A 10,822-nucleotide genomic window follows, 5' to 3' on the forward strand; every position below is an offset into this window, starting at 1 on the left:
ACACATATAATTTAAAAAGAGAAAAGAAAGTGTGCTATGTTTTTGGAAATTTATTGTTAACTCACTTGAAAGATAAGGAGGAAGAAACAGAAAAAATGTTTCATCATAATTTGAGGAATAACTGCTTTTGTCTCTATTAGTAAAATACACTGCATAGTTTTCAGTTGTGAGTTTTCGGTACATATTGCTCTAATATTATAATCAGAGGTAAGCAGTATAGTCTTGTTTTCTACAAAACTCTCACAACATTTCTTAAAGTCTTTGGATTTATGCAAGAGCTGCTATGTGGTAGAAGCTGCATTTAATTCACCATTTTACTCTTTATAGACAGTAAAATGTCTCCTCTTATTTCTTCCACAATGACTATTTCAGGAAGGAACAGATCCCAACTCCTAGGAACTGAGGACAGGAGAGGTCCTTTCTGCACATACCTGACACAAGTCTTTCACTGACATCGAGTGGGAAGCCAGCAGTCACACCTAGCAGTGTCAGACTTCACCAGAGAGCTCAGAACTCTCCATAGAAGCAAGGTGCAAGGAACACAGCCTGGGCAACTCGAGTAAGCCATAGAAGTGGGTATGTTTGGTGTTCAATCAACTCTATAAAAATAATTTGATGCTTTTAGATAGGGCAGGCACATTTTGATTTGACAGACTATTTTCTTGCACTTAGTATGTGGCAGATATTTTAGGAAACTAGCAGAGCTTTATGGACATCTCAGTTTGTCACATGTGAAGTCTTCACAAGGCTGAGCCAGCTAGGATTCTGTCCATCTAGTTTGTCCCCACCATGCCCACCTTGTTTTTGTGTTTGTATACGATCTCCTCATTTCCCTTTTTTATTCTGCAGCCTTTCTTTTATTGGCAGCACTGGGGATGGAACCTAGGGCCTTCACACTGAGCTACATCTCCAGATTTTTTTATTTTTTAAGACAGTGTCTTGCTAAGCCACTAAGATACATGGGTTAGACTGAAATTTATCATCTTCCTGCCTCAGCTTCCCAGAGGGCTGAGATTAAGCCTGTGCACCACCATGGCCAGCAGCTCTTCCACCCTCTGCATCAGAGCTCCTATTCTAAGCAGCTCATTCCTCTCCAGGATACTGAGACCAAAACAGAGGGTTCGGAAGAAAGCAACTTTACAAAACACTCATCTGATGACCCAGAGTGTGGAAAAGTTTTATATACTTTGGGAAATTATTGAAAAACTTTGCCCTGACTAAGAATCGAGCATCAGTTTGTGACCTAGTTAATGAACATTAAGTTGTTTTTGCTTTTGATTTTGCCTCAATCACGAGGAATCTGAAGGTTAAACTATGTGCTTTGAGTAGATGTCATTAGCTTAGTCTTTCTAATAAAATGGTCGGGGCTGGGGATTTAGCTCAGTGGTTCTGCTGCCTGCCTCTAATAAAATTGTTTCCTTAATTGTACCAGTCCTCTTTAAAATTGTCATCATTCTAGTTATACAATTCATAAATTCTACAAATTCAGGGAAACTCATTCCTCTCTGCTTGTATCAAAGCTGGCTTTAGGAACCTTTTGCCACTAGCATATAGTGGAAGTCACATTCAGTGGCTTCTTTTTAAAATTTTTATTTAATTAATAAATGTTTACAATACAAAATGTTGCATTTATTACGCAGATTGGTGCAGGTCATTAAAATATCATCTTTTTTAAATCCCACTCTTCCGTGGTCTCTCCCCACCCTTCCATATCTTCTTCCCTTTCCGATTCCCTAAGATCTATCTCCCTGATTCTAATTTTCTCTTTTATTTTATTCTTTAGTTTACTTATAATTTTGATTTCTTGGTAAGAGAAACCATGGGATTCTTAATCTTGCAAGGCTAGTTCATTCATAAGTAGCCCCAACCTTCTATTTAGGGCTCTTGGGGCCATGTGAGTAGCCCAGCTCCCTGATAACTGGAAGGATGCTACCTTAGGAGATCCAGTCTAGCATTTGGGCCTGTCTAGCCACAGCGGCTCTATTCTTTCCTCAGGTAAGGGAGGAAAGAATCTACCCGGGACATTCCATCCCTATCAGGGTGGCGTGGAGAAGACTCCAGGCATTCCCAGACAACCCATGAGCATGGATTGTTCAAGCCATCCCAGCGGAGGTTCCAGAAATTGTAGACTAAGGACAAGCCATTCCCCTACATCTCTTTACTGCTGTGTGGTGGCCCGAGGAGCACCTGGCCCTACTTTTAATACCCTTTAGTCATGATCCTGGCTCTGAACCCCCATTTCCACTGGGCAGCCCCATCCACAGCTGAATGACAATATAGAATTCTCCATAAAGCAACTTTTTTCATTTAAAAAATGCCTTGAATATAGAGGCAATACTGTTCAATGTGGACAGTTATGGTTTTGCCACAAGAATACTGCAATCTGGTGTTTATGCAAGCAGCTTTTCTAACACATACAAAATAAAGAAGATATAAACTGTACTCCACCAAAATGTTGTATTTTATCACTTGACCATTACACTGATGAAATATTTCAGTAAATCAGTCTTTATGCTGTCCTTGGGTCTTTTGCAATCTCAGCTGCTGCAACTGTATTATGTACATTGATTTCTGCTTGGAATTCAGTGGCAAGAAACGCTGTTTAATCATTTGACTCCTGACTGGTTAATAAAGAATCTGTCTCTTTTAATAAGTATGTTTTAGATAAGACCACCATCACTGCCGTGATACTTTTCCATTTTCTACTCTTTTGTTTTTTGTTTTTTGGGGGAAGAAAAGAAATAAATGGGGCTTCAGATGCAACAATTCAATGGTTATTATCTCTCTGCTTTCCTTGATCTTCTTCATGATTTGCAATGCTGTCCCACTGTCCAACAGTGAAAACTCCTTAATCTTATGTTGTGTAAATTGTAAATACACTGTCCCTGTCTGTGCCTCAGAAATCAGTCTTAAGTAGAAGAAATACTGGTTCCTCCCATTTCAAACTAGAATCTATAGAAGGCAAGCACCCTATTGCTATAATTTTCCACCCAATCTCATCTTATTAGCGTTCAATTTTGCTAAAGCCACATGACATAAAAATCACTAATAAGCTGTCACAATTTGTCGAATACTGGCAAAAAATGAAATCACATAGAAGTGCACTACTGTTTCACAATGGGAGGTTGCTAATAGGATTAGAAGCAAGCAAAAAGGTTAAGAGGAATGCGTATGAGAAAATCACCATCACCATTAAGAGAATAAATCAGCTAAGCTCATCGAAGATGTTGTAGGGTGACCATGGACTGGTGGAGGAAAGCAGAAATGGAAACAGGTTATAATTCAGTTAGGAAAAATTATGAACTTCTCAATAAACACTTGGGAGATGGTCCTCCTAACTTCTCCTAACGCAAACTAAATGACTGTCATCCTGAAAACTTTTCCCGACTGTCCACCGACTGCTTTCTGGATGATTTGAAAATGGGTTAAACTTGCTTCCTGTGTCTTCACCAGGGAGTTAATACAAATTTGTTGTGTCATTGGACTGAGCACAAAGATCTTGGTTCCTTAGTCTCATGTGGGAGGAACGTCTGTGGGAAGCAAGCTCCCCAGCATATATTGTAGGTGGACACCGTTTTTACTGACATTTACTCCCCAGGGAAGGCTTCACACTCCTGAGAGACTCTCACTCTGTCACCAAGAAGCTGATATGCCTAGGTCCCATGCGTCAGTACTTCCTTTTCAGCTAAGCATCAAAATCTAGAGAAGTGGTGGGCCGGTGTCGTGTGTAGGACCTCTTCCTCCAGAAAAGTCTGGCAAGCAGCCAAGCTATGTGGGGAAGGAGGCACGTGTATCACACATCAGGAAGGTCACACAGGGTGCATGTGGTGTCACAGAAATATGTAGAGAGTGCTTACGTGTTTAAAATAAACTTGTTATGATGAAACACTCATTACCAGGAAACCCTCTCGAAACAATCCCCCCGCGTCAGAAATCCTTACGCTACGTTTCTGGCCACATTCTGAGGCAGTTCGTGTGTCTAGTTGTCCCGTTAGAGGTACTTCAGTATCCAGAGCCTTTTAAGGTCATTCTGACTTTGGGGAAGAGCCGGAAGTTTCATGGTGCAGTGAGTAAGGTTAATGAGGACACAACATAACATTCATTCCAGCCCACCTTTCCATCTGGTGGCATTTGGCACCACACTCCCTGGTTTTCTGGTTACACGTCCTAAAGATACCCGTGAAAGGGGACTTCCAGAACTGCTTCAGAAAGTGGCTAAGTGTGTCAGAAGGGAAGGATAGTATTTTGATGAGGTTTAACAGTAAGTTGCATTTTATTTTATTTTTAAACTTAAAAGAATACTTTATTTCTTAATCAGCCTTTGTACATTTGAATGCTGAGGCTTGAACTCTGGGAATAAGAGGATTTGTAATCTATGGTCATATGAGATGTGTGGATTAGTAAAATGAAAATAGTTTGGAGCCTCTGACTTTCTAGAGTCAGTTGCACTGATTTGGGATAAGTTCCCTGCAAGGACTGTAAACAAAATAATAAAATGAAAAAAAAATAAAAGAAGGATTTAGCTCTGTGGTGTTGCCACCTGCCTCTCAAGATGAAGGTCCTGAGTTCCATCCCCGGTGCTACTACTACTACTGCTACTACTGCTACTACTACAATGTATGAACAATCTAGTAGTTGGGCAGCTTCCTAACACCCATTAACACTCATCGCGAATAGATGTGCAATCACTCAGTGGGTTTTACACTCAGCATGATCTGGCTAAAGATCAGGCTCAGTCACTTGCCGGAGGACCCATAATCAAGTGTCAGTAAGCCTCTGAACCCTCAGCATTTTCTTAAGCACTGTAGGAAGGACAGACAGACCCATCTCATCCATGGTGGCGAAGACTCAGTAAGATAAAGGATGGGGGCCATGCATGATGTAAGGGCTTCATCGCCTACTCTGTCCATGCCTTTCCATCTCCACAGAGGAAAAGCAGTTGTCCCTGATAATATCAGCTCAGGTCTGACTGCACACTAAACATTAATGCTTAGGCAAGGGCCTTCTCCAGTTGATGACAGATAGGATAAAAGAAGGTTTGTATTCCAGTGGGAGAGACAGACATGCAAGTCATGATATAAGGCAATTATTCTTGGATGCCTAAAGCAACACTGCCTGAGTATTTTTCATCCAGCGTGTGTGTGTGTGAGTGTGTGTGTGTGTGTGTGTGTGTGTGTGTGTGTACCAGAAATCAAGAATCAAACCCAAGGCCTCTCCCATGTTGAGCATATGCTCTGCCACCGAGCTACATTTTCAGCTGACTCTAGATTTTCTGACCCACCCAGCTCAGTCAGAATGGAGCATCATTTCTGAGGCCTCAATAATCATTTCAGCCTTAATATTTTTACCCTTTAATGTATACAAGTTGTTTTAAAGCCAGGAACTTCTAATTGAATGTCTAATAAATGCCAAATACTATGCTGAATAGCTTATATACTTTATTTCACTTTAGACTCACAAATATCCTATCAGGTAGCTCTCCTGTTGCTTGGAGCCTTCTTGTTATGAGGAAGCTGAAACTGAGAAATAGTACATCACTTCCCAAGCGATACATCCTGTAGGTGGCAGACCTGAAATGGGTCTGATTTCTAAATCTGTGATCTTATCCATCCTGAATTTTCTCTGTCTTCACCATGGCTGCAGCTACAGGAAGTCTTTAACGTCACAGCCTCAGACTGTCAGCTTACAACGCTTGGACACCACTGCATGGAATGTCTCAGAGCTTACAGATAATCTTTTTAAGACAAGGCCGCTCCGGGAGTGCAACCTAACAGCGCTCCGCTGTAGTTAACACGGTGCAGCTGGGTGCGTGGGGCTCGGGGAAGTGGGGGTGTGGGCTGAAAACTGCAACGATGAGAGGCTTGGGCCCTGTCTTGCGGGGAGTGAGAATCTGGAAGACAGACTGTTTTCTGAGATGTGTCGAAATGCATTTCATATGTATGGTTTAGCGGAGAAGACACCAAAAGTCTGATGAGCACATTTAGCATTTCAAAGTTGGGTATTTACAGCTTCGTAGATTAGACACAGCGGAAAGCTGCCAAATCGCTGGATGTTCCGAAAGGGAACAGGGGTGGGGAGGATCTGTGGTGCTTCTTAGAGAAGGGGTAGTGCCACGGTGACGTTCACCCTTATAACTGAGGAGTCCTGCAGAATGTCTTCCAGGCCGGAATAGAGCCCTGTTCAGCAAGGCGCGGTACACTGACCATCCAGGCGTACTGTGTGCCAGCGCTGAAAACTTGGCAAAACGGGAAATGGGTGGGCTTCCATTCTGAAAATTGATGCTTTTCTTGTGCAGAATGACTCTGACTTCAGCCTTCTCTCCAAAGCCATGGAGGGATGCATGAGGATGAAGGAGTCGGAAGAAGAGGAGAGATTTCTCCTCACTGTCTCTGTGACCATGACGCGTACACTGCTGAACTTTCTCCACAGGCTCCAGGAGGCAGTTTGTACAGGCGGACACGAATTTGACAAAATTTACACAGAAGTAACGAAACCCGGTGATGCCCTCTGTTAGACAACGAGGTTCCTTGGAGAGGAAAACCCCTAACAACGAGTAAGAGAAGAGTTTCTCGTTCTCAGATTTCATTCTCCACCGAACAGGATAAAACAGGTACACGGATGCCTGGGTAGAGGGCTGAGGAAAGCAACTGCCCCGAGGATTGCGTCCCATTCCCTGAATCTGCACACCCGCCCTGGGAGGAGGAGACTGTCGAGGGACGGACTTTCTGCAGATGAAGGGAAGGTTTCTGGGTATCTGCTAACCCATGGTTGAACAGGACAGAAAATCAGCTCCCCACTTCCGCCGCTCAACAAAAACAATCACAACGTCCTTCAGATGCCTCCACAGCATCTGTACAGTTTTAGAGAGGCTCTCACCAAGTTGCCCAGCTTGGGCTTGAACTTGCATCCCCTGCCTCACCACCTCAGAGTCCTGGGAATAAGATGGCCCTTGACTGAGGAAGGTATTTGAGGCTTGGGCTTTGAGTCACAAATATAATTTTGAAGAGTGAAAATGAATGGAGGAGGAGCAATAGAGTAAAGAGCAGTTTAATTCAACAGTCAGATCTCATCTGTCTTACTTTATGTACAAGGGAGGGCGCTATGGTGAAAGAAGCAGACTTGCTCAAGATCAGAATTTTTCTGGTAAAACCATGGTGATGGTGAATGATGATGGTGTTGGTGATGATGATGATGGTGAAGACAGAGAAAAAGCCCTTGATTTATCTCATCCTCTTTGCACAAAACAGTTACTTCAAAGTCGTTTTCCTGAGGATGATCACAAATTCACATTATTTACCCGTTTTCTGTTTTCATAGGTTCCTACCATGAGGGAGACGGTGGTTTGTAAGGAGAGGATCACAGCTTCTTACTGTGGGAGAACTGAAGCAAAGTAGGTTTTTTAGGATAGGAAAGCATGGCTTCAGCTGCCATGAAATAGGAACTCTGTGTCCCCGTGATACCCATAGGATACTTGAAAGGTCTCCAGTGGCCACACCAGGTCTCTAACAGCAAATTGTGTGCTACTTAGAAGTTTCTCACTGACCTATCCCAATGACAGATTTTTCCAGTTGCTTTATCTTCCATTGCTTTTCATGGTCCACACATCTAGACAGAACTCCTGCCCTGCAGTTTTCTAGAAAGCTGTTTGTTCACTTTCAGCTTCAATTTTCTCATAAGTGAAAGAATACTGACCCACTTCCAAGGAAAGAAAGAGAAGTGTCTAGTGCTGTGCTTTATATTAGTGCAGTGCGGTACATTATGTCTTACGTAAAAAAAAAAAAAAAGGACTATAGAAGAACTAAATTTGAACAAAGAACAATAAATGAATCAGGCAGCACTCAGAACAAAAGTTAACAGAGCTCTTTGTAGCATGAACAGCTAGCTTTGTAGCTGGAACACAGAAGTAAAGTAGTAAAATCACACAGTTGGATGTGGCTGTGTGTCTGCATTTTTGGGATATCAACTGTTGGGGTATTCTTAGCTAGAGGTTAAGTTTCCTTTTGCTATTTATTTTGGTTTGGGGTTCAGGCTGTTCATGTGGAATGTTTATGTAAGATCTTCAGTTAAAGAAGCAACCTTGGGCTAACGACCTCTTCCTTACTTGATCTAATGGCCCACAGTAAATGTTTCTTCCCAGATGAGTGCTGTTCTGTTGACTTATCTGTACTGTTGACTCTTCTTTTTATTCTTTAGATCACTTAATCTCATACATGCATGGTTCAATATTTTGCTTTTAATTTCATGCTTGCTTTCTTACATGAACATCACATTAAGCCATCAGAGCATGCAGGACAGATATGTGATTTTAAGGTGATCAAATAATCCTGAGGAGATAAAATGGCTTGCAAAAGAGGTCACCACAGCTGAGGATGTAGCTCAGTGGCACCCTGCCTGCCTGGCAGGGCAAGATCCTGAGTGTGATCCCCTGTACAGAGAAAAAGAATACAATTCAATTTGAACTTGGGCCAGGGATGTAGCTCAGTGGCACCACACCTGCCTGGCAAGCATAAGGTCCTGAATTTGATCCCCAGTACAGATAAAAAAGAGGTCAGCACAAATGAATTATAAAGAAAAACTTACTATCTAAGCCTCATGATTACCAATTCTAGGTGTTTTCTCCAATGTTTTGTCAACTTTTTTTTTTTTCTTGGAAGATTCACATGCTTCTCGGAAATAGTGCTTCCCTCCTTCCAATGTGCAAACATATTTACTATGAAAGGCTCATGATTCTGATTTGGTGACACAGGAAATCTCCAATCTTGGGTAGCTCAGGCTCACTGGTTTCACTTTTGGCTGACATTGGCAATTATATGACTCGGAACAACTTGAATTAGTATGAAGTTAATATTAATTAATACTATTCTGCACACACCACGCTGCAGGATACCGTCACTATAGTCTCAACTTTTTGATTTCATGAGCCTGACTTCTCACTACGTGGTGAGAGTAACCTCACCTTGTCTTGCACTTTTACTACTGAAAGTCTATGTTCTCCTGGACTTTCAACAGCTTTTTTGAAACCTGACCCACATTTCTGAACATCATGGAACTGTGATACAGTCACCTTAACCAAATAATAGACCCCAAAATTCTGAAGGAAATGATATAGATTGATCCCTAGGATGTATTTTTATTGCAATTTTACTTATGATGTGTATTTAGTAGAAGAAAACCTTCTAGAAATAGTAAATGATCATTAACCCACTATTAGGGGTAATGATGGGTTAAACAAAAATTTTTCTAAATGTGCTGGATGCAGTGGTGTATGCCACTGTAATTCCAGCTACTCTGGAGGATTACATAAGAGTATTCGAGTTTGATGTCAGCCTGGGCAACTTAGACAGAACTTGCCTCAATAAAATAAAAAGGGCAGTGTGGTCCTTGGGGTTAATCCCCAGTACTGTAATGTAATACACACACACACACACACACACACACAATTGAAGGCAATGGAAATACTAATTTGATCATTACACATGATGTACATGTATCAAATTATCACACAGTATGTCATACATTTGTATGATTTAATTTCAAAAATGAAAAAAAATATATATGGCTATCATTTACTATATAAATAGAAAATGAGTTGGCTGTCTAGAGATTACATCAGCTACTCCTTCAGCTGTTTCTCGAAAAGGGAGATCTAAATGCCTAAGAACTTCAGAAAATGTGAAAAGATTTGTAATGCTCTGTAAACAGAAAATAACTTCACAATGTATAAAGTACAGTATCATCAGCATAAGGAGACTTAAGTTACTTTCTTCTATCAGAAAGTGTGTATGTGAGTCCTGATTCCTTAGTTTACTAGGCATACAACTTTGGATTAGTTAATTATGGAGCTTTGGTAAGAATCATATTGGTTAACACAAATATTTGTAAAGATGTAAGCGCCATAATAACTTTTTGACATTTTTGAGTGTCCAAGTCCCAACGTGAGTTCTATAATGGACAAATTTGTGGCTATAATACAAAAATTAATATAAAAACCTTTGGTTTCACAGTGATTCAAGATTCATGTAAACTTTACTCAGATCAGAAGATGTCTACTGAGAGTCTAGAAAACCTCTACATGTTGTGAACGAAATATTTGGGGAGCATTTCATTTAGAAACGTTTGTGACGGCAAAAAGACACAATGCCGTCCCATTGTTCTGGCCACTTTCTGAAGCAGTTCTGAGTGTCTTCAGGAGGCACGATCAAAAGTACAGTGAGTGCTGCTGCTGAATGACATCCAATAGAGAGCCTGGCTCCTAAAAGCATCACGGTGTGTCCTCATCTGCCTTATTCCCTGGATCGGGCACCACGTGAGTTGGACTCTCTTCTCCAAAGCCAAAATGACCATGAAAGCTATGTGCTTTGAATCATTTCAGGACATGGAAGCAGCCACACCAGGGCAACTAAAGACACTCAGGAAAGAGGGCTTCCAAAACTACTTCTGAAAGTGGGAAGACTGCGGGGATAAGTGTGTTTTAAGTGAGAAGAGATATTTTGAGGGAGATGGATTCTTTTATTGGATTACTTTAAAATTACATATCCAAGGTATTTTTACCTTACAACACATACAATAAGTTTTTTACATTACCACTCATTCATGTAAGTTTTCTAGCCCTTTCCCTCCATGCCCACAGTGTGTACAGTGAATCCTGGCCATCAGGAATAGGGGAAGGTCCACTGTAGCAGCTACCTAGAAACCCAACTGGGGGCCTCTTCATGCTTACCACTGACCATGGAGGAGCTCGGAATCTCACAACAGAAAACCATCAAGAAGACCACAGCATTCGCTTACTTTTGTGAAACACTGTGTGATTATAGAGTCATTT

General features: G+C 41.4%; 1 long non-coding RNA gene across 1 annotated transcript; it reads left to right on the forward strand.

Annotated features, from left to right (window-relative positions):
- Positions 1 to 5,744: 5,744 nt before the first annotated feature.
- LOC104860180 lies at positions 5,745 to 7,389 on the forward strand. The gene is made up of 3 exons (XR_779601.1): positions 5,745 to 5,805; positions 6,430 to 6,610; positions 7,317 to 7,389. It is a non-coding gene; the product is annotated as an uncharacterized LOC104860180 (long non-coding RNA).
- Positions 7,390 to 10,822: the final 3,433 nt, after the last annotated feature.

Source organism: Fukomys damarensis, unplaced genomic scaffold (assembly GCF_012274545.1).
Source record: "Fukomys damarensis isolate Sample0158 unplaced genomic scaffold, DMR_v1.0_HiC HiC_scaffold_16, whole genome shotgun sequence".
NCBI lineage: Eukaryota > Metazoa > Chordata > Mammalia > Rodentia > Bathyergidae > Fukomys > Fukomys damarensis.